Here is a 21367-nt window from a genome sequence, read left to right as displayed (position 1 = left end):
AGGCTGATGCTCCACTGGTCCCATCTTGCTCTTCTAGGAAGGATTGGTTTTCATCGGAATTTTGTGTTCCTATAAAACCTTTCACTTATGCCAATGTTTTTGCTTGCTTGCTTTTGAGCCACACCTGGAGGCACAGTGCTCAGGGCTCACTCCTAGCTTTCTGCTCGGGGATCGCTCCTGACAGGGCTCCAGGAACCATACAGGGATGCAAAGACCAAAAGCAGGTGGCCATGAAGGAGGCAGAAGCCTCCTCACTGTACTACCCCTCAAGTACCACATGCCAACATTCTTAGTGGGCTTCCTCCACAGGATATAGCACCCTTTATTCCACTGCTTTGGACTCACTGGCTCTGAGGTCAGCATTTATTTAATCAATGCCTGATCAACAACTTGAACTCTGTTTCCTCTTGGGGTGGTGGGGTGGGATATATATATACACAGTGTCCCAAGATGGTGTGCAAGTTTTTGATTCTGGGTTGAATTATTCACCAGCTTTGAGACCTCAGGTAAACCATTCAATCACTCTGTGTTGACTTTTGATCTATGTAAAGTTGATATGTTCCCAGCCCACTAGGGTTATTTGAGAGAATTAAATAAGAGCACCTGCAAAACTCTGAGCTCAGCTTTGTGGTTAGTATTTAGGTTAAAAAAATCACAATTGATCTTGTTATAAAAATTTATTAAATTAATAAAGTAGACCCTTAAGCATTGTCTTAAAGACTTCATACCTGTACTATTTATTTTTAACAACTGCCCTGATGGGGGTTTTTATTATATTTTCTTTTTTTTTTTTTTTTTGGTCTAGAATTGTATAAGTAGTAAGTAGTGCAGCTGGCAATTAACTTTTGTTCATAGTGCCTTCTTTTACACACCAAATAATATAGTTGTCAATTTTGTGGCTTGCAGCAAGAATGAGTTCTGCTCTAGAATGCCTTCTATCAGCCTGTGCTTCAAAGGACTGAAGTTCTGAAAATGGGAGGAAGTGCACTGGGCCATGAATTTAGTCAATCTTTGCATCTGTAACCACATTGCTAGTGGGATTCTTCCTGCTTTGTCATGATAACTGGGTACTATGGACACAGGAGCATTGACCTCCTTGTCCTCTGTGGATTAGGACAAACTCAAGAGACAGTTTCTCTTTACCAGAATGACCACTGTGGCATATGTATTGTCTTGTGAAAGTGCCAAAATATTTTTCACAATTTTTTCTGCCTTGGCACTTTTCAATTCTTCCAATCATCTCAAGAATTTTGTTGATTGTTATTATTTAAAGAATAAATGAGGGGAAATAGTGTGGGGATGGAATCACGTGCCATTCTCTGCAGACAAATTTCCCTCACAGTTATGCTGCAGACCTGCCTCATCCAAAGCCCTTCAACACCACATTTTCTATTTCCCCAGCTTTCATTCACACATGTCTGCTTCTGATGATAGGGTTTCTAGAGAGGCCTTATGAGACCAAAGAAGAAAAATGATATTGGGGGAATGAAGGTCAGTGGTGAGTGCCTTGCCTATGTAAAGCCTCTAGGTTCAATCCCCAGTACCATAAAGCAAAAACAGGAACAAAAAAAGAGAAAGGAATGAAGGAAGGAAGAAATGAAGGAAAAAAGGAAGGAAGGAAAGAACAAATAACATCTATAATTTCTTGTTTCCTCAATGAGACAATCTTTTTTATTTTTTTGTTTTGGGGGATCATACCTGGTAATGGACACTCCTGGATCAGTACTCAGGAATTACTTCTGGCTATGAGGGGGCATATGGGATGTCGGAACTTAACCTGGAACATGCAAGGAAAGAGCTGTCCCTGCTGTACTATATCGCCAACTCCATAATAAGACAATCTTGAAATAAGGCATTACCTGGAGACATTAAAGTATTGTGCCATCAGGAAAAAAATGCTGGAATTTGGAGAACACTGAGTTATTAGGGGTGCAGTGGGAAGTTCTCCCCCAAAATGCTCAGAAGCTCAGGGGCTTGCCTGTTGATTCTCTGTCAACTGGGCAAATGGTTTAAGAATGCTGGACTTTTCAGGCTCCGTGGTTCTGGACATACATTGGCCACTCCAAAGGCCTGTGATTTCCAGAACCACACTCAGTTATCCTCAGGTGACCATGTTGTCCCAAAAATCAAACTCCAGAGAGGTGCATGCCAGGCATTCACCCTAACTACTGTACTATCTCCAGGTCTCAAACATTTATTAGCACCCTTTTTGCATGGTATCACTCTGAGGCTAAATGAGGGCAGTTTATATACACCAAATGAACTTGAAAACATTATGCAATGGCTAAAATCACATTTATTGCTCAGGGAAAGACATCAGGTTTCTTCAAGATATAATGTATCAAAATTTTTCCTTTCAAATTGTCTTATTAAATATAAAACTACCAGATTCCTTAATAGCATATTTAGAAACAGGTCCATTCTTTGAGCCCAAGAGGAATGCTTACTCATTGGTGCTTGGGAGATCATGCATATGACCCCAGTGTTTGGAATACTCAGGGAAGAATGGGTCAGACATGTTTACCGGGCATGTTTACCCTGGTGGACTGTGATTTGAGCCAAAACATAGGACTCCTCCAAGCATGTGGCCTTTACTCAGCACACTCTGCTGCATATCTGGGTGGAGGATTTTCTAAGGAACATCTCTAATTGTCTGTGCCTTAATCTCTTCCACTCTTATTATTTTCATGGTCTCACATTAATTTCTTTGAGAAAATGATTCCTTTCTATCTATGCATTAAATTTGTGTGAAAGTCATTTAGAATAGTATAAAAGCTACTTGTCAGTGATTTTTAAAATAATCTTGAGATTGAAATAGAATGATGAATGCTAATTTGGGGGTAATTTAATAACAATAAAGCACAATTAACAAAATATAGGATAAATTGAATAATTTAAAGGCTGGTAGAATTCTTTTGGGTATTCTCTTTTTAAGTTAGTCAAATACATTTTACATGTGAATGAACTGTCTAGAGAACAGGCATGGGTCAGGGGAGAGGAGGGAGATTTGGGACATTGGTGATGGGAATGTTGCAGTGGTGAAGGGGTGTTCTTTATATGACTGAAACCCAACTACAATCATATTTGTAAACAAGGTGTTAAAATAAAGATATAAATAAAAAATAAAATACATGTTACTACAATGGAATTTGCAAGTCAGGAGTAATTTTAATTATCTGAAAAATAATTTAAAATAAAGGAATTAGGATTAGATTAAAATTCTCGAGCTGGTAAAGTGAAGAAAAGTAGTCCCAATTCACTAATTTTAAAGGATTTTTTTTCATCCAAAGGAAGGAGCTTTGTTAAAGACATGGAGTGCTCTAGTTGTATAGAACAGAGCCAGGTTTTACAACAAACTTCCCACTATGCTCAAAGCCCTCTTTTAGCCACTCTTAGAGAAGTGACAATCTGCTTCTTCACTCCCAGTAAGAATAAAATGGTCTAATACTAGGGATGGGACTGACTCCAGAGAGGTGAGGCTTGTTCTGATTACTTTCCATATAACTACCTGACTTCCTCAAGTTTCACACTGCACAGAGATCACTGATCTAATCTTTACATCTGCTCAAAGCAAATAAGCTGACTAGCTGAAGACTGTACTGCACAGCGAGATCACATCCTCAAATTTTCATTTGGAAGTCTTTATTTCTTTACTTAAGACTGGAAATATCCCAGTCTAGTAAGAGCCCCTAACATTCAAGGTGGAGGGAAAGGAAAGCAAGGACTTTGCAGAATATAGTCGACACTCTCTTATATATACTGTCAAGAAGGATGAGGAGAAGATGATCTCTCTGTCTCTTCCTACCCCTGCTGCTACCTCCTTTCAGAATCAGCCCAAACTTAGCACAATGAGTAACAGTTAAGTTCACTGATCAGTTTGAAGACTTAGTGATGGTCAGAATTAAATTAAAGTGACAAACTAAATCATCCCAGAGTTTTCAAACTGATTCCAACTTTGTCCCATAAAGGAGAGAGGGTAAATCTGGAAACATGGAGTCACATACTGCCTCTGTTCCCAGTCTGATTTTCTGCTAGAAGCAAGAGCAAAGGTTTCGTTTTTGTCCTCTTTTAATAAGGCTTTAATATTCGAAAGCATCTAAAAGCCTGAAAATTCCTCCCCTCTGGAAGATGCTGACTCAAAAAGAGAATTTCTTAGAACACAAAGCTTAAAAACCCAGCCAGACTGCATGCTTAAGTCTCAGAGGCACTCCCTAACTCCATGGTCTATGGTCTTTATTCGTGGTCTCCTGTTGTTTTCCACTTAATTTGGCCAAGAAGCCAGAGAGATGACTTCATGCAGACCATGTGGGCTGCAGTCAGGGAATGTGCAACAGAAAGGTCATTAGAGGGAAGGAGCAGATTGAGCCCCACCGAGATTCAGGGACTATGGCCAATGACCTTTGCATCATTTGGTTCTTGAAAGGCAGGGGGTGGGTGGTGGTGCTGAAACGGACTTCCAGAATAGCAGTGTACTTCTTAGATGGAATCTGACCCATGTGGATTGCTAAATCTAAGGAGGAGGAGTTTACATACCGTATTTTCCGGCATATAAGACGACCCCCAAATTTTGCAGTTAAAACATAGGTTTAGGCCTATATTCGCTGTATCAGACAGAACATTCCTGTGATGCAACTGTATGTACCACCGTGAGCCAATCATAACAAGCAAAGGTCCAAAGGTTCTACAGTAATAGACTTCCTCTCTTCTCTGGCCTATCTGAGCAGGCTTTTGACAGTGTAGATTCGGGTCCAGAACATTGTCTCATTTGCATGCATCAAAAGCCTGCTTGGATTGGCTGAGTCAGAGAGCCGGTCCGAGCAGCCTTGCAGTGATTGGTCCCTTATCATAGGCACCTTTTCTGGCAATTCCCTGGTGGCGTCAGTTAATCTCCCCACTACATGAACCAAACAACACCCCATCCTCGGACCCTAGCACTGAACCACCACCACGGTTAGCTGGGTTTTGCCAGAAGTGGCCCCCAGATCTCCTGAGTACTGTTTGGGAGCCCCCAAGAAATAGATTTGGAAACTCTGCGGCCTGATTTTATTTTGTTTCGTTTAGCGGCATATTGAAATATTTTTCGGGATATACTCGGCATATAAGACGACCCCCAATTTTCAGTTGACTTCTTTTTGTTTCAAAAGTAGTCGTATACTCCGGAAAATATGGTACTTGTCCTACTGAATAGACTGGTTTCTAGTAACCTGCTCCAAGAAAATATACCGACAAACACCTAACTAGCATTAAGAAATGAATATAGTAAAAATAGTAAATGAAATAGTAAAAATATAATAAAAATAAAAGTATGCACTTGTGAGCAGGTACTTGCCATATATAACAAAAGCAAAACAGTGCATTCTAAGGACAGTGTAATATAACTGCATATGGTAAATAACCAGCGGCATCCGCAGGAGGATTTATTTATTTTGATTCTTTTGTCTTTGGTTTTTGGGTCACACCTGACCATGTTCAGAAATTACTCCTGGCTCTGTGCTCAGAAATTGCTCCTGCTGGAACATTCACCTACACATCATCATAAGAAAGAATAACAAAATAATAAATGCTTTACTTAAAAACATTACTCCTTCATCCTCTCTCAGACCCACCCTACTGGTAAAGGAGATCAAAAAACTGCATTCTCTCAGCACATCCTGTGCCAAAGCCTAGAACAAAGATACCTATTCCTATACCAACTAAATCAAATTGAACAGAGGAAGTTACACAGGAGAATTCCACAGAGACAATATCAACACAGGGAGAGGAGCTTACCCAGTTGGAACCAGAGCCTGGCCTCAGATCAAGCAATTCCAGACAACATAGTTAACATAGAAAGATCTGCATCTCCCAGGCATGACACAAATTCTAGCACTTCAGACAAAGAGCCAATCAGTGTCTATTTAGACTTAGAGTCTGAAAATAGTCTCTCAAATAGAGAAAGATTGGAACCTAGCAGATAATAGGTCTCATAAACTGCCTTCATATCAAGGACTAATGATGAATTAATTGGGCACACTTTAAGAAAGTCTGTGCTATTTATGGACCTGCTTCCTACTGTACCGGATATCTATCTGATTGAAGTAAGAATGCACTTTGAACCTCACAAAATTTCCAGATTGTGGTCAAAGTATGCCTGAGCCCATCACAATATCTACGGTGGAGAATGTGGGACAGTGAAAAGGCCAAGGCCAAATTGCACAACCTAGGCAGATCTGGTAGGAGACTGTCTGCAATCTGAATTACTCTGAATATGTTGCTAGGAGAAGGTGTTTTTAAAAATTCTAGAAAGCAGGCTGCCTTACTTTGTACTATCTTAACCTATGTGTGAGAGCTAGAGTTGAGAAAAGAAATGATACAGATGCAAAATTCAAAGGCAACTTTACAAAAATATTTCAGAAGATTGTGGAGCTTATTTCCAAGTTCATCAGCAAGCTACATGATGTGGTCCAGAGGCAAGTAAAAGGGAAGGAAATAAGGCAGCTGGCCTTTGAAAAAAACAAATGAGGACTACTAATCGATTGTATGGCCAATCAGAGAGAGGGAGGATGTAATGGGCTACATCAAAGCATGCCAAAAAGTAGGAAAGTAGGTTCAGTTTCTCATCAGGCATCTGTGTGGGGTTCTGGGCATGATCTCTATGCCCCATCTCACCTGGGAAGCTTCGATTAACAACATACTAAGTAGAAGGAAAATCACAAACTCTGATGTGAGCACAACTGATTGCCTTTCTGAGACTTGGTTTCTCAACTGTAAAATGGAGCTAACAATATCTTGGAAGGTTTAAGTACAATCACTCAAGCAAGCACCAATCTGTGACCTGGGTGAGAAAATCAAGGAATAGTAGCTTTGTTACTATGGAAATAAAGAAGCTAACACATTAAACTGTAAAAAATCAGGAGTGACAATTGAAACTGCCCTAGAGGTGAGCCAGTAGTAAGGGCAGATGGGGGCATAATACTGAGGCACCTTAGGCTAGAGAGATAGCACAGTGGGCAAAGAACTTGGTTTTCACACAGCCAACCTGGGTTCCATCTGTGGCATCACAACTGTTTCCCCAAGCTCACCAGGAGTGATTCCTTAGTGCAGAGATAAAGGTAACCCCTGAGCACTGCCAGGAGTAGCCCCAAACAAATTACTAAGGTGCTTAAAATATTCTATAAGCAGATAAGCAAGACAAACAGAGGTGCCCAGTGGCTCTGGAAGACTTTGGCAGGGTACTTGCTATAAAGCTTGGATGTCCTTGAATCTTATAGTTCAGAGTCTTAGAAAATATCAAATGTTGATATCTCATTTTTCACAGGTCTGAGCAAAGAGCTCAAATTGTGCTTGTTCTTTATTCATGCAGTAGGTAGAGGCAAGAGGTGAATAAACATATTTTATCATGCTGTTAGTCAAGATATCAGTAAGTATGGGAAGGAATATCTGGGCTCAGGGCAAAAACCAAGTTTTCAGACTGATTTCCATTTCTTCTTTTTCTTTTCTTTCTTTCTTTCTTTTCTTTCTTTCTTTCTTTCTTTCTTTCTTTCTTTCTTTCTTTCTTTCTTTCTTTCTTTCTTTCTTTCTTTCTTTCTTTCTTCTTTCTTTCTTTCTTTTTCTCTTCTTTCTTTCTTTCTTTTTCTTTCTTCTTTCTTTCTTTCTTTCTTTCTTTCTTTCTTTCTTTCTTTCTTTCTTTCTTTCTTTCTTTCTTTCTTTCTTCTTTCTTCTTTCTTCTTTTCTTTCTTCTTTCTTCTTTCTTTCTTTCTTTCTTTCTTTCTGTCTTTCTTTCTTTTTTCTTTCTTTCTTCTTTCTTTCTTTCTTTCTTTCTTTCTTTCTTCTTTCTTTCTTTCTTTCTTTCTTCTTCTTTCTTTCTTTCTTTTCTTTCTTTCTTTCTTCTTTCTTTCTTTCTTTCTTTCTTTCTTCTTTCTTTTTCTTTCTTTCTTTCTTTCTTTCTTTTCTTTCTTTCTTTTCTTTTTCTCTTTTTTTTCTTTCTTTCTTTCTTTCTTCTTTCTTTCTTTCTTTCTTTTTTTCTTTCTTTCTTCTCTTTCTCTTTCTTTCTTTCTTTCTTTCTTTCTTTCTTTCTTTCTTTCTTTTCTTTCTTTCTTTCTTTCTTTCTTTCTTTCTTTCTTTCTTTCTTTCTTTCTTTCTTTCTTTCTTTCTTTCTTTCTTCCCTTTCTCCCTCCCTCCCTTCCTTCCTTCCTTCCTTCCTTTCTTCCTCCCTTCCCTCCCTCCCTCCCTCCCTCCCTTCCTTCCTTCCTTCCTTTCTTCCTTCCTTCCTTCTTCCTTTCTTTTTCTTCCTTCCTTCCTTCCTTCCTTCCTTCCTTCCTTCCTTCCTTCCTTCCTTCCTTTCTTCCTTCCTTCTTCTTTCCTCCTCCTCCTCCTCCTCCTCCTCTTCTTCTTCCTTCCTTTCTTTTTTTCTTTTTGGTTTTTGGGCCATACCTCAAGATGCTCGGAGGTTACTCTGTGCTCAGAAATAGCTCCTGGCAGGCTCTGGGGACTATATGGGATGACAGGGATCAAACCCATGTCTGTCCTGGGTCAGTTGCATGCAAGGCAAACACCTTACAGCTGTGCTTTCGCTCTGGACCCCCTTCCACCCCCAGTTTCATTTCTTTCTGGGAAATGCATCTCTTTTCCTCCTTTGGGCCTTTGTAAAGAGAGCTTTATTATGATGTAACTATGAGATTACAGCAGCATTTTAGAATTTCGAGTAAAGAAAATGTCTTAGTTAATTAAATTTTGCATATGTCAATTTGGGAGCAGTTTGACTACCTATCAGGGGTCCTCAAACTATGGCCCGCAGGCTATATGCAGCCTGCTGAGGACATTTATTCGGCCCGCCAGGTGTTTTTACTGCTGCTGTTCTGTTTTGCTCTGATTTTTTTTTTTTACTTTAAAGTGAGATATATGCTGGATAGTATGGGAGCTTAATTTCCAGTTTTTGGAGGAATCTCCATATTGCTCTCCAGAAAGGTTTAACTAGTCAGCATTTTCACCAGCAGTGTATAAGAATTCCTTTTTCACTGCATCCCCGCCACCACTGCTTGTTCTCATTCTTTGTGATGTGTGCAATCTCTGTGGTGTGAGGTGGTACCTCATAGTTACCATAGAAAGACTCTGGAAACAACCAAGATGCCCTTTAACAAATGAATGGCTAAAGAAACTGTGGTACATATACACAATGAAATATTATGCAGCTGTCAGGAGAGATGAAATCATTATATTTTCCTATACATGGATGTACATGGAATCTATTATGCTGAGTGAAATAAGTCAGAGAGAGAGAGAGAGATGCAGAATGGTCTCACTCATCTAAGGGTTTTAAGAAAAATGAAAGACATTTCTCAACAATTTTCAGAGACAAAAGAGAAGAAGGCTGGACATTACAGCTCACCTCATGAACCTTACCACAAAGAGTGATGAGTTTAGTTAGAGAAGTAACTACATTTCAAACTATCCTAACAATGAGAATATATGAGGGAAATAGAAAGCCTGTCTAGAGTACAGTGGAGGCGGGGAGGGGAGGAGGGATATTTGGAACATTGGTGGTGGGAATGTTGCACTAGTGATGGGGGATATCATCTTATATGACTGAAATCCAACCACAGTCATGTTTGTAACCAAAGTATTTAAATAAAAAATATTAAAAAATGGGGCTGGCGAGGTGGCGCTAGAGGTAAGGTGTCTTGCCTTGCAAGCGCTAACCAAGGAAAGAACCCCCTTATCCCCCGGCCTGCCATATGGTCCCTCCAAGCCAGGGGCAATTTCTGAGCACTTAGCCAGGAGTAACCCCTGAGCATCAAAAGGGTGTGGCCCGAAAAACCCAAAAAATTAAAAAAAAAAGATATGTGCATTGTGCATAGGAATTTGTTCATAGTTTTGTTTTTGTTTTTGTTTTTTTTGGGGGGCACACCCTGAGGTGCTCAGGTGTTATTCCTGGTTCTGTTCTCAGAAACTGCTCCTGTCTTGGGGGACCATATGGAATGCCTAGGGATCAAACCCGTGTCCATCCTGGGTCAGTCATATGCAAGGCAAATGCCCTACCACTGTGCTACCACTCTGGCCCCTGTTCATAGTTTTTTTTTTTTTTAAGACAATAGTCTGGCCCTCCAATAGTCTGAGAGACAGTGAGCTGGCCCTCTGTTTAAAAAGTTTGAGGACCCCTGGCAGATACTCTTATTAATTAGCTGTGTGACCAGAGCCAGGTCCTTAGCTTACCTAAGTTTCATTTTCTTGACCAGTGTTATTCTGACCAGCATTATTCCTCCTTGAAGTGAATCTATATTACATGGTGAGGGTTATTTTAGGCCGAGGCACAGTGTGGTGAAGAGCTAGATGCATAACCATAGGTGGCTACAGAGGAATTTTGGCAGGAGATGCTGTCGTTTTTCTGTTTTCCAGTTAGCCTCTTACAAAGGCTACTAGAGTTGAATCTATCGCAACTGCTACAGCCAGAGAAGGAGATAAACTCGGATTAAGGAGTGGGCAGGGGACTTTGTCAGTTCAGATATGACCCCTCACCTGTTCAACCATTGTTTTAGGTCTAGGAAAACCTAAATCATTTGAGCCGATAAAAATGAAGGAATAATTTGGGGAAGGGTTAAAAATAAAAACAAAAACAAAAACAAACAAACCCTCTCCCAGCTATGAATGTGGGGACCAGAGATGTATTTTTCCTGGCAGGCAATCATCTCTGTTCCTAACAAAAGTGCATAGACAAGAATCTGGCTGTCTCTCCTCATGGATGCTTTGCCTTATCATGTAGGTGGAAAGTAGGTAAAGTCAAGAAGACCCCATTCATAGAATTTGAGACTAATTTTTAATCATTCCAGATAAAATTTGTTCTAGGGCAGTAGGAAGGTCATGAATTGTTATTAATTTTATTCCTTTTCTGAATTCAATATCTTGTGAGCAACACATAACTTGATCCTATGTGAATGTAATCCTGCAGCATTTAAGAGACACTTTATCACATTTTTTTCTCACTTTCCTGCACTGCCCTTTGCAACAGCAGAATGAATTTCCTAGTAGAAAGACTAGGAATAAGTTAGTCATTTCAGGCAGGGATCACAACACTAAGACCCAGAGAAATAATTTCCCCAAAGTTGCAGAATGTTTTAGAGGCTGAACTACACTGAATGTTCCAGCTTCTTGAGTTTCGATTGGGCTCTGTGGATAGTTCTGCCAACAAAGAAATGAGTAAAGGTATTTTCAAACACTTCACATGCTGCCTTGATGAAAAATGTATCACTCAGAAATCAAGATTTATATTCACACTGTCTAGTCCCATCTCCACCACCAGTGAGTTTCTATGACCCCAAGCAAGCTACTGACAGTAGGTATTTGAGTTTCTGTACATAAACATGGAGGAGGGCTTGTGTTTCCTGAGCCAGCTCCCTGCACCTACTCAGTGTAAAATCTGCAAGGCAGCTGCTGTGGGAAATTGAATCTGGGGCTGGCATTTGAGATCTAAGGCATTTCCATTCCCCTGTCTTTGCTATTTGGGGAGTTCCAGAGAGCTGTAGCTCTAATCTTAAAGGAAGTTCGTTAGAAATGCAGAATCTCGGGGCTGGAGAGATAGCATGGGGTTAGGAGCACATTCTCTGAAGGCATGGGACCCCAGTTCATTATCCAGCACTATAATGCTCCCCCCAGCTGGGCTTACTCCTGAAAACAACCCACCCCACACAGACTATGTGGTGGTCCCTGGCATCGCAGGGCCTGAATAGTTCTGTGTCCTTGTTCTAACACTGAAACCCAAAGCTTGTTTGGCCCAGTCCTGTTGGAAGTAGATGCTCAGTAGTGCCCTGAGCACTGATTAGAAAACCACAAAGGAAAAAAAAGGAAACACAGAACCTCAAGTTCACTTTTTCTACTTCAGAAGCATTGGGTCAGGTGATTTCTTGAATCCCTTAGAGTTTTCAAAGTCAATGACTGCTGGATTTCTTTAAAAATAAATAAATAAGTAAGTAAAAGGAGGAATTTCCCAAGAGGTTTTAGTAGTTCTCATCATAGTCCTAAATGGAGTAACTCCACTCCCCACCCCTGCTTGCTGCAAGGAGTGTGGAAGAGTTACCAGAAATGGTTTTTGTGCTTAGATGCTGCATTAATCAGCACCAAGGCACTGACTGCAGATCCTTTTCAGGATGAGGAAACTTGCCCCAGGGCAGGAGTCTTGGGTAGTGTGATGGCTTCTGTGCCTTCAGCTAAGGACACCAGCAAAGACCCAGGGAGAGGGTGCCACATGCCCCATCACCCATCCTCTCTTCCAATACTGTTAGCAAAACTGGTGCTAACCTGGATACCTCCAAGCCATTTTAACCTCAGTGAACCTCAGGTCTGAGACTCCAGATGACACAGTGAGAGGCATGAAACTTTAAAAAATCATGGTCTGAATATTGAGACAGGAAAATGAAGATAATTATTTAGCTAAGGAAGGCAGAAACAATGTCAAGGCCAACTACCCATCAGCTGCACAGCTTGAATAAAGATCTATTAGACCCTGTATTCAATCATGACAATCCTGGAGAAAAAGATCTGGATTCCAACTCCATATTTGCATTGGACAAGCTGTGTGACTCAATTGTTACTGTCCTCTGGGCCTAAGTCCTTGCATCAGTAAGAATTTAGAGGACTGTCATATTGCCAAGTAAATCGTCAAGCTTTGACTCTCAAACACCAGAAACACTTGGGAAACATTTACATAACTGAACTAGAAGGCTCTGAGATGTTAATTCGAAAACCCGAGGAAAAAGTAGACCATGTGTATTCTGCAGAGCCCTGGGATACCTGGGGTGCTGGCTGGGCATGTCTTTGGCTGGAAAACAGCTATGGGCAGCACAGAGCAGAAACCATATGCTGCGGAGTAGCGGTTGAATCTGGGTACTGGCTTTTAAGGGGTACTGGTTTTTTAGTGATACTATGAGTAGTTTGGATATGGGGAGAGCTTGCTTAGAACCATGCATTGGGGCAGGGGAGCGAGAACCTTTTAAGCTTCCTGTTCACCAGCATTTCAGAGAGCTTTGGAGGAACAATCTAAGAAGACAAGGAAGACCATAGGCCTGTAAGTCAGGGATGGAAGGGTTTCAGGGGAATCTTGTATCTTAGTAATTAAAGTGGTGTGTGTTCTTAGACAAGCTACCATCTGGATATCAGTTTCTTCAAAAATGAAAAGATCCCTTTAATCATTCAAAGAATAAAACAGTGAAATTCTGTGAGACCAGGCATCACTTCACTCTGCAAAGGCTCCTAACTTGTATCTCCTGAACATGCTTTTCCTGCTAGTGCTTCTGGGAGCAACATTCGGAGCCATTAAATTCAACAGTTCTTGACCCTGGGCTGGTCACAGCTGGATGGGGCTGGGAACCAGGGGTATCAACAGAAAAATGCTCCTTCTTGAAGGGTGTTCTCAGGGAGAGTAGTTTTGCCTTTCAGGATCCAGAGGTACTTAGTCCCTTAGTAAGGAGGCTCAGCAGATAGCCTCCCAGTGGGAGGGAGCCATGGGTGGTTCCATCGAAATCAATTACAGCTTCCCTAAATTTTCTGCAGCCTAAGTTAACTCAAGTGCTCCAAGGCTCAGTCAGCCTGTTTATTGCTGATGGAGATTTCAAAATTATGTCAGGGTCCATTCTTGTTATGTCTCCCTAGATGCCCTTTGCCAAAATTAAACAACCATCAAGTCAGCTTATAAACCTCTTCTCAACAGAGACCATAAAAAATTTCTAATTTTTTTAGCAACACGGGGCTTGCTAGAGGCATTGTACTTACTATTTTAAAAATAATTTAATATTAATAGGTGGTGAATAAAAATTTAATGCCTGTTCTTGAGTCCCAAAGCTACACATAGAAAATAGTTATTTTTCTTCTTAGTTTTTAGCAAAGAGTTCATAATCTTTCCAGAGTTTTCTCAGTAATAGCTGTATCCATGATACTAGCAATTACATTGCTCAGAATAAGATTTTATAAACTGCAAAAATCCACCATCAATTTATTGACAGGAATTTAGAAAAGAGAAAAGAAGTGAGCTAAAAATGTACAGGTAAGTATCACAATAAATCAGAACTACAAAAAGGGACTCTGTCTTAAGATGAAAAATTATTGCATGTTTCCTTAGTAACAATACCAATAATTCACTACAGAATGATCTAACCCTTGGTACTGATCTATGCAGACACAGGTGGTGTTGGAGTTTCAATTCTAAAACAAAACCCAAGATAAAAATAATACCTGGTTTGACAAAAAGAAAACCAAAGCATTCCACATCAATGTTTCATGCAAAGTCTAGCAACTACTCAAGCTATTATGACAGAACAAACATAGTTTTCTTATTTGAAACTCCTGGTTTGCATTCCAGGAAAACATCTAATTGGAGGATAATGAGTCACAGGAAGTAAGGTTCTGCCTGCTTTTGCACGACAGATGAGCTGGTTCACAGGGCTGGAGGGGAGTTTGAAAAATGGGCCAGATGATACTAAAGTATGAGGTGGAAAGATCCAAAGAAAATGGGTTTCATCAGTGACTTCTGAGGTACTTATTTTCATTACTCTCATAGAAGAGGTAAATTATATCTGCTACGTTATTTGGCTGCTTGTCAGGTAAGGTATGATAAGAAACAGACAAGTAAAAATACTAGTATACTATTATGATCATCTAAGGTGCAGGACAACTTGGTTTATACACATTAATATCTTACTGTTTAATTTATCTTCTAAATTTGATCAGTGTAAGTAGTTCTTTAAAGTCAATTTAATTTTTTAATTTTTTTAAATAATATTTTTTATTTAAGAACTATAGGGCCAGAGCAATAGACAGTGATAGGGTGTTTGACTTGCATGCCGACGACCCAGGATGAACCCACATATGATCCCCGAACCTGAGCCTGCCAGGAGCGATTTCTGAGCACAGAGCCAGGTGTAATCCCTGAGCACTGACAAGTGTGGCCCCCCCAAACAAAACAAAACAAAAGAACCATGGTTACAGAAATGTTCATAGTTGGGTCTCAGTCATAGAATGTATATACCACCCTTCACCAGTGAAACTTTCCTGCCACCAATGTCCCCCATGAGTCTGTCATGGTAGTTGTCAGTGCAGTTGTAGTTTTTGTTTTTTCCCCTTTTTGAGGGTGGGGAGAGAGGAGGGCCCACACCTGGTGGTGCTCAGGAGTTTCTTCTGGCTCTGCACCACGAAATCACTCCTGGCAGGCTCAGGTGACCATATGAGATGCTAGGGATTGAACCTGGGTTCATCCCAGGTTGTCTGCGTGCAAGGCAAACACACTACTGCTGTGCTATTGCTCTGTCCCCTGCAGTTAGAGTTCTAACTGCACTCACCACTCTTTGTGGCAAGCTTCATATCATGGACTGGTCTCCCAGCTCTCATCTCTATTATCTCTGGATATTACTTTTACTTTCTTATATCCCACAGATGAGTGAGACTATTATATGCCTCTCTTTCTCCTTTGACTCATTTCACTCAGCATAATAATCTCCATGTCCAACTATGTATAGGCAAGTTTCATGACTTCAATTTTCCTAATGGCTGCATACAGATTCTAGCTATTACAAATAATTCTGCAATGAACTTAGAAATGTGGAAGGCATTTTCCTATATGTTCCTAGGGTATATCTAGGAAAGCTTTAAAATGCTTCTATAGAAAGTTGCTTTGTAATAATTTTCTCAATTAGTTATCTCCAGATTTTTTTTTTGGGCCACACCCGTTTTGACGCTCAGGGGTTACTCCTGGCTATGCGCTCAGAAATCGCCCCTGGCTTGGGGGGGACCATATGGGACACCGGGGGATAGAACCGCGGTCCGTCCTATGCTAGCGCTTGCAAGGCAGACACCTTACCTATAGCGCCACCTTCCCGGCCCCTATCTCCAGATTTTAAGAGGAATATTATTATGTATTTAAACTAATAGTGTGATACATAGTGTATATGCTTATAAATATTAAACTGAACAGTAATTATCTGTGGAGTAAACAGTATGTTTAATTGAGTGGACATGAATTCTAGTCAGAAAGATTCAGTAACTACTCTTGAACAACATCATCTTTAAGGTGGATAAGATATGGTATCAGATCACAACTTTGCAGATCAATTTGACTGATGCTACAAATATGGTTTGCAAAGCCAGTTAATTCATTTCCTAAGTCACAAGACTTCTGTAGCAGGAGGAGATAAATAGTGTTTATATATGTATGCCATGCAAAGGAAATTATCAAAGGTGTCTATGTCTAATTATGTCCCTGAGATTTTTGACTCTGGTGACAATGCATACAAAAAGCTGGACAGCATTTCTGAGCAGCCAAACTTTCTTTTCCTTTTTCCTTTTTTCTTTAATTGCTTCCTCACTCCCAAGTTTAGCAACATACTTATTACCATTAATTTCTTGAAATGAGCACATGAAACTCATAAAATTATCTTTGGTCAAGTGATCGATGAAGAATTAGCAAAAAAACTGGTCCATTTTGGGGGGAGGGAATCCAGGGACTCATACATGTAAGCAAAGAAATCTACTGCTGTTTCACACTGTAAGCTTAGGAATTCTATTTGTTGTCTATATGGACTTGAATATAATATTTAGGTGTGTAAGTATGTGAGAGTGAAAGGGAAAGAGATGGATAGAGACAAAGACAGTAACAGAGATAAAGTAAGAACCCCATAGGTAGGATGGCAGGCTATGTGAGAAATGTATGCATTTTCTTAAATCTTAAAGGCAATACTCATTCTGACAATTCAGACACTGCAGAAAAATAGAATAAAAAAACAAATTTTTCCCATCTCTCTAACTCTTCAAAGATAAATAGTAAAAAAATTATCTAAAATTTTTTATACTATTAGGCTATATTCCTGAAAAAACTTTAGGTTGGTCATTATTTTGAACCAGAAATATATTATTTATTCATAATTATATGTAAATTAAATAAAAAGTATTAAAAGAAAAAGCTTTCAATAAAAACTATGTTTAATCTAGAGGAACTATTATGTATTTCAGAAAATTTATAACCACTAGAGTACAAATAACAAGACATATAAAAAATAAAAATCTTATAATGGCATTAGAGTTTTAGGGAAAATGCCTGCAGATACATAAGCAATATTTTATAGATAATATTTAATGGTCTTTTATGTTTAGAAGTTTTAAAGCTAAATACAAAGAAAAAGAGGTAAGGGTAGAAACAAGCACTTAACAGTCAATTCAAACAGCTCATAAATATATAAGTAACTGTTTAAGAAATAAGAAATTCAAGTTAGGGGACCAGATAGATAGCATAGTGGTACTGCATTTGCCTTGCATACAGCCGACCCAGGAGGGACCCAGTTCAATTCCTGGCATCCCGTATGGTCTCTCACAGTCTGCCAGGGGCAATTTCTGAATGCAGAGCCAGGAGTAACCCCTGAGCACCTCTGGCTGTGGCTCAAAAAATCAACCAATCAATCAAGCAATCACAGTTAAGCTATAATGGTGAGCAATCATTTCTTGGCTGCCCTGACTGCTTCACCTTAAGACAAGAGACAAAGAGAGCTCTAATAAGATATGGAGAATCAGAGAAATTTATGGCTAGGAAATTTAAAACCAGCATGAATTGTTTATTATTATAACCTTTTTCATATCTACTAAACACTTTAAATTTAATCATATGATAAATTATATTTTACTTTGTAGTGATGCTACATATTTATGCTGTAGTTTGCTTTATATTACCTGATTCTATGATCAGTTTATTTAAAATTTCCTCTTTAAGGCTAAAAAAAATAGGAGGTAAGGTACTTGCTTTCCATGCTAACCAACCTCTATTCACTTCTCACCAGTACTCTGCATATAGTCCCCCAATAGCTCCAGGAATGATCCCTGAGTACCTGAGTACAGAACTAGGAGTAAGCTCTGAGCATAGATAGATGTGGCCCAACCCTTCTGCAAAATACAATTCACCACCTCCTCAATGATGCTCATTTGAAGAAACAAAGTATTTTTTAAAAAAAATATAGTATTTTTTAAAAAATATATAGTATTTTTAAAAATATAGGAATGAGATATCAGATTTCTCTGCCTACTTAAGTAACTGATCTGTTTTATTTTGCTTTCTCTTAGGTTCAGTTTTCTCTTTTATACCTTTTGTATCTTCTAAGAACTGCACTTAATCCAGAGATCAAAAACATCTTTATATAATTGTATTTTAGCTTCATCTTTACTAATATTTAACAGGTGCATGAATATTGATTCTCCTTTACTTCTTTTTTTTTTTTGTCCCCCAATTCACAATACAGACCAGGCAAAGGGCCTGGGTTGAGGTGTATATGGGGTGCATTTACTGTACCTCCTCTTTCTATACAGTCTGTGTAAAGAACACAGCTTGTGTCTCCTTTACTTCTTATGCAAACTTTTCTGTAATTATTTTCTTGTTTAGTAAAAATTTTAAAAATATTTTGACTTATTTGTACATTATTTAGATTCAGTTTTCTAATTTAACTTATAATTGATTATGATTAATTACGTTCTGCTTCTGTCAGATATTTTGTTGATTCTTCTCTCTCTCTCTATCTTTTTTTTTTGTTTTTTCAGGCCACACCCGTTTGATGCTCAGGGGTTACTCCTGCTAAGCGCTCAGAAATTGCCCCTGGCTTGGTGGGACCATATGGGATGCCGGGGATCGAACTGCGGTCCTTCCTTGGCTAGTGCTTGCAAGGCAGACACCTTACCTCTAGCGCCACCTCGCCGGCCCCATTTTGTTGATTTTTTATGATATTTTAATTGGACATTAAATGACTTTAAAAAATTACTAGCAGGGTTGGGAAGAAGAAATTACTAGCTAGAAATGACTTCCCCATTGTTACCTATTTTAATCAGATCTCACAAAATTAATTTTGTATCTCAAACTGCCATTGTTTTCTAAGTGTTTATTATTTGATTTAATTTTATTATACGTTTAGAACATAAATTGTTCATATACAAGTGGGTTTACATGAGTAATAAAGTATTATACTATTCAGGTATTAATTTGTATTTTTAAGATTTCCACACCACTTTATCTGGATGTTATTTTTATTTGTTTGTTTGGATGACACCAAGAAGTGGACAGGTTTACTCCTGGCTCTGCACTTAGGCTTCACACTTGGTACACTCAGGGCATCATATGGGATGCTGAAGATCAAACCATGGCCAGTGCCATACCCATTGTACTATTGCTTCAGCTCCTGGATGTTATTTCTATCTGATTACATTATTAATGACTTTATCTTTATTTTTTATTAAAATTATTATAAAATTTTTGTTTCAACAGTTTTTTTGTTTCAAGTTTTTAACCTTAAATTTAGCCTTATGCTGTAACAATCAATCCTCAATTTTCTTCAACATTTTATTTACTCATGTTTTCCTGAAAGTTAGAATATCTCCTAATGCCTTAAATTGAAAAGTATATCTACGGGGCCGGCGTGGTGGCACTAGAGGTAAGGTGTCTGCCTTGCCAGCGCTAGCCTAGGATGGACTGCGGTTCGATCCTCTGGCGTCCCATATGGTTTCCCAAGCCAGGAGCGACTTCTGAGCGCATAGCCAGGAGTAACCCCTGAGCGTCACCGGGTGTGGCCCAAAAACCATAAAAAAAAGAAAAGTATATCTAATAAAAACATTTAAACTTAATTCTTTGATTCAAAATGATAATTTTGTTCTTTAAAACATTTTTTGGCTTTTAGTCTATGCCCAGCAGTGCTCAGGGCTTACTGGTTTAGTACCTGAGGATCACGTCTGGTAGGGAGTCAGGGACCATATACAGTGCCCTAACCTCTGTATTCTCTGGCCCCTAAAATTTTTATTATTTTTAACAGGTAGCTTTCTATATACAATTTATTTATATATTAGATTAGATCTATTTACATATATTAAATTAAATATATTGGGTTATACATTAGATTATATGTTAAACAAGATAATCTTAATTCTCTATCATCTAACCTTTGTTCAAGACTTTTTTCAATAGTGGCCACATCAGTGCTCTACTGTCATACCTGGTGTTGTTGTATAGAATGAAGTTATATGAGTTTGATTTTGAATGTGCCCATGCAAGGCACATGCTCATTACCACTATAGCTATAGCCCAGCTGAGTATCAAATTTTTCTCTAATTTTCCTCTATTTTTCATTAGAGCAAAAAAAAATAATTTGCTCTAATTTTCCTTACCCTATTTTATATATAGCTAAAACTCTTACTAGTGGCATCTTTTTTTTTCTTTTATTATCTTAAATATACCTATATGTATGTATATATGCATGTATATATAGAGAGAGGAAGAGAGAGAAAAAAGATAGAGTGGTACTGGGGATAAAAGTGTGTGGACCTTGAGTTACATGTCTAGTTTTATAATGAATTTTTTTCCTGGCAGATATTTTGTTAATTTTTAGTTCCTTCATTAAAATGATCCATATACAATGGGATATTATGCAGCCATCAGGAGAGATGAAGTCATGAAATTTTCCTATACATGGATATACATTGAATCTATCATGCTGAGTGAAATAAGTCAGAGGGAGAGAGATAGACACAGAATAGTCTCACTCATCTATGAGTTTTAAGAAAAATAAAAGTCATTTTTGCAACAACCGTCAGAGACAATGAGAGGAGGGCTGGAACTTCCAGCTTACTTCAAGAAGCTCACCACAAAGAGTGGTGAGTGCAGTTATAGAAATAACTACACTGAGCTCTACCATAACCATGTGAATGAATGAGGGAACTGGAAAGCCTGCCTAGAGTACAGGTGGGGGTGGGGTGTGATGGAGGGAGATTTGGGGCATTGGTGGTGGGAATGTTGCACTGGTGAAGGGGGGGTGTTCTTTACATGACTGAAACCTAACCACAATCATATTTGTAATCAAGATGTTTAAATACAGATATTAAAAATGATCCTTAAAATTGCATGCCTTGTAGTAGATACCACAAAAATCTGAGAGAGAAAAATGTACATTGTTCATCTTTCTCATTAAATATTTGGCTTGTAACATTCCAACTGACAGGTAAAAACACATCTGATGCTTATCTATACCGAAATGTCACCATTAGTGCCCTATGTAGCAAGTCTACGATAGAACCTAATATTGATGGTAGTCTACTGTAGTCTACGGTAGTCATAGACAGTGACTATAATAGTCATAAAGAATATTCAAATTAGTGATTTTTTAAATTTTTGGTGGGAGGGATTTCTGAGCAATGTTCAGGGGGTCTGAGGGCCACTCTAGTAACACTTAACACTCTACTAACCAACCGCATTGTCCAATCCTCAGGACAATGTTGTGGTGTTGCTTGGGCCCACAGGTGCTGAAGTCACCAGAGCCACACCTAGTGGTACTGAGGGTCTTCAGGATGACACCTGGCAGTTTACAGGGAACATTAATTTTAATATAAC

General features: G+C 38.9%; 2 protein-coding genes and 1 pseudogene across 3 annotated transcripts in view; 1 reads left to right on the top strand and 2 right to left on the bottom strand.

Moving 5' to 3' along the window:
- Positions 1-21367, top strand: part of GABRA1 (gamma-aminobutyric acid type A receptor subunit alpha1) — a 1147113-nt gene that overhangs the window by 618279 nt on the left and 507467 nt on the right. The window lies entirely within an intron of this gene.
- GABRB2 (gamma-aminobutyric acid type A receptor subunit beta2) overlaps positions 1-21367 on the bottom strand; it is a 209791-nt gene that overhangs the window by 11313 nt on the left and 177111 nt on the right. The window lies entirely within an intron of this gene.
- On the bottom strand, positions 18218-18335 carry LOC126012639 (uncharacterized; annotated as a pseudogene).

The sequence above is a fragment of the Suncus etruscus genome, chromosome 6 (assembly GCF_024139225.1).
Source record: "Suncus etruscus isolate mSunEtr1 chromosome 6, mSunEtr1.pri.cur, whole genome shotgun sequence".
Lineage (NCBI taxonomy): Eukaryota > Metazoa > Chordata > Mammalia > Eulipotyphla > Soricidae > Suncus > Suncus etruscus.
The sequence above is the reverse complement of the archived record's forward strand: the minus strand, read 5'-3'. Positions and strand labels throughout refer to the sequence as shown.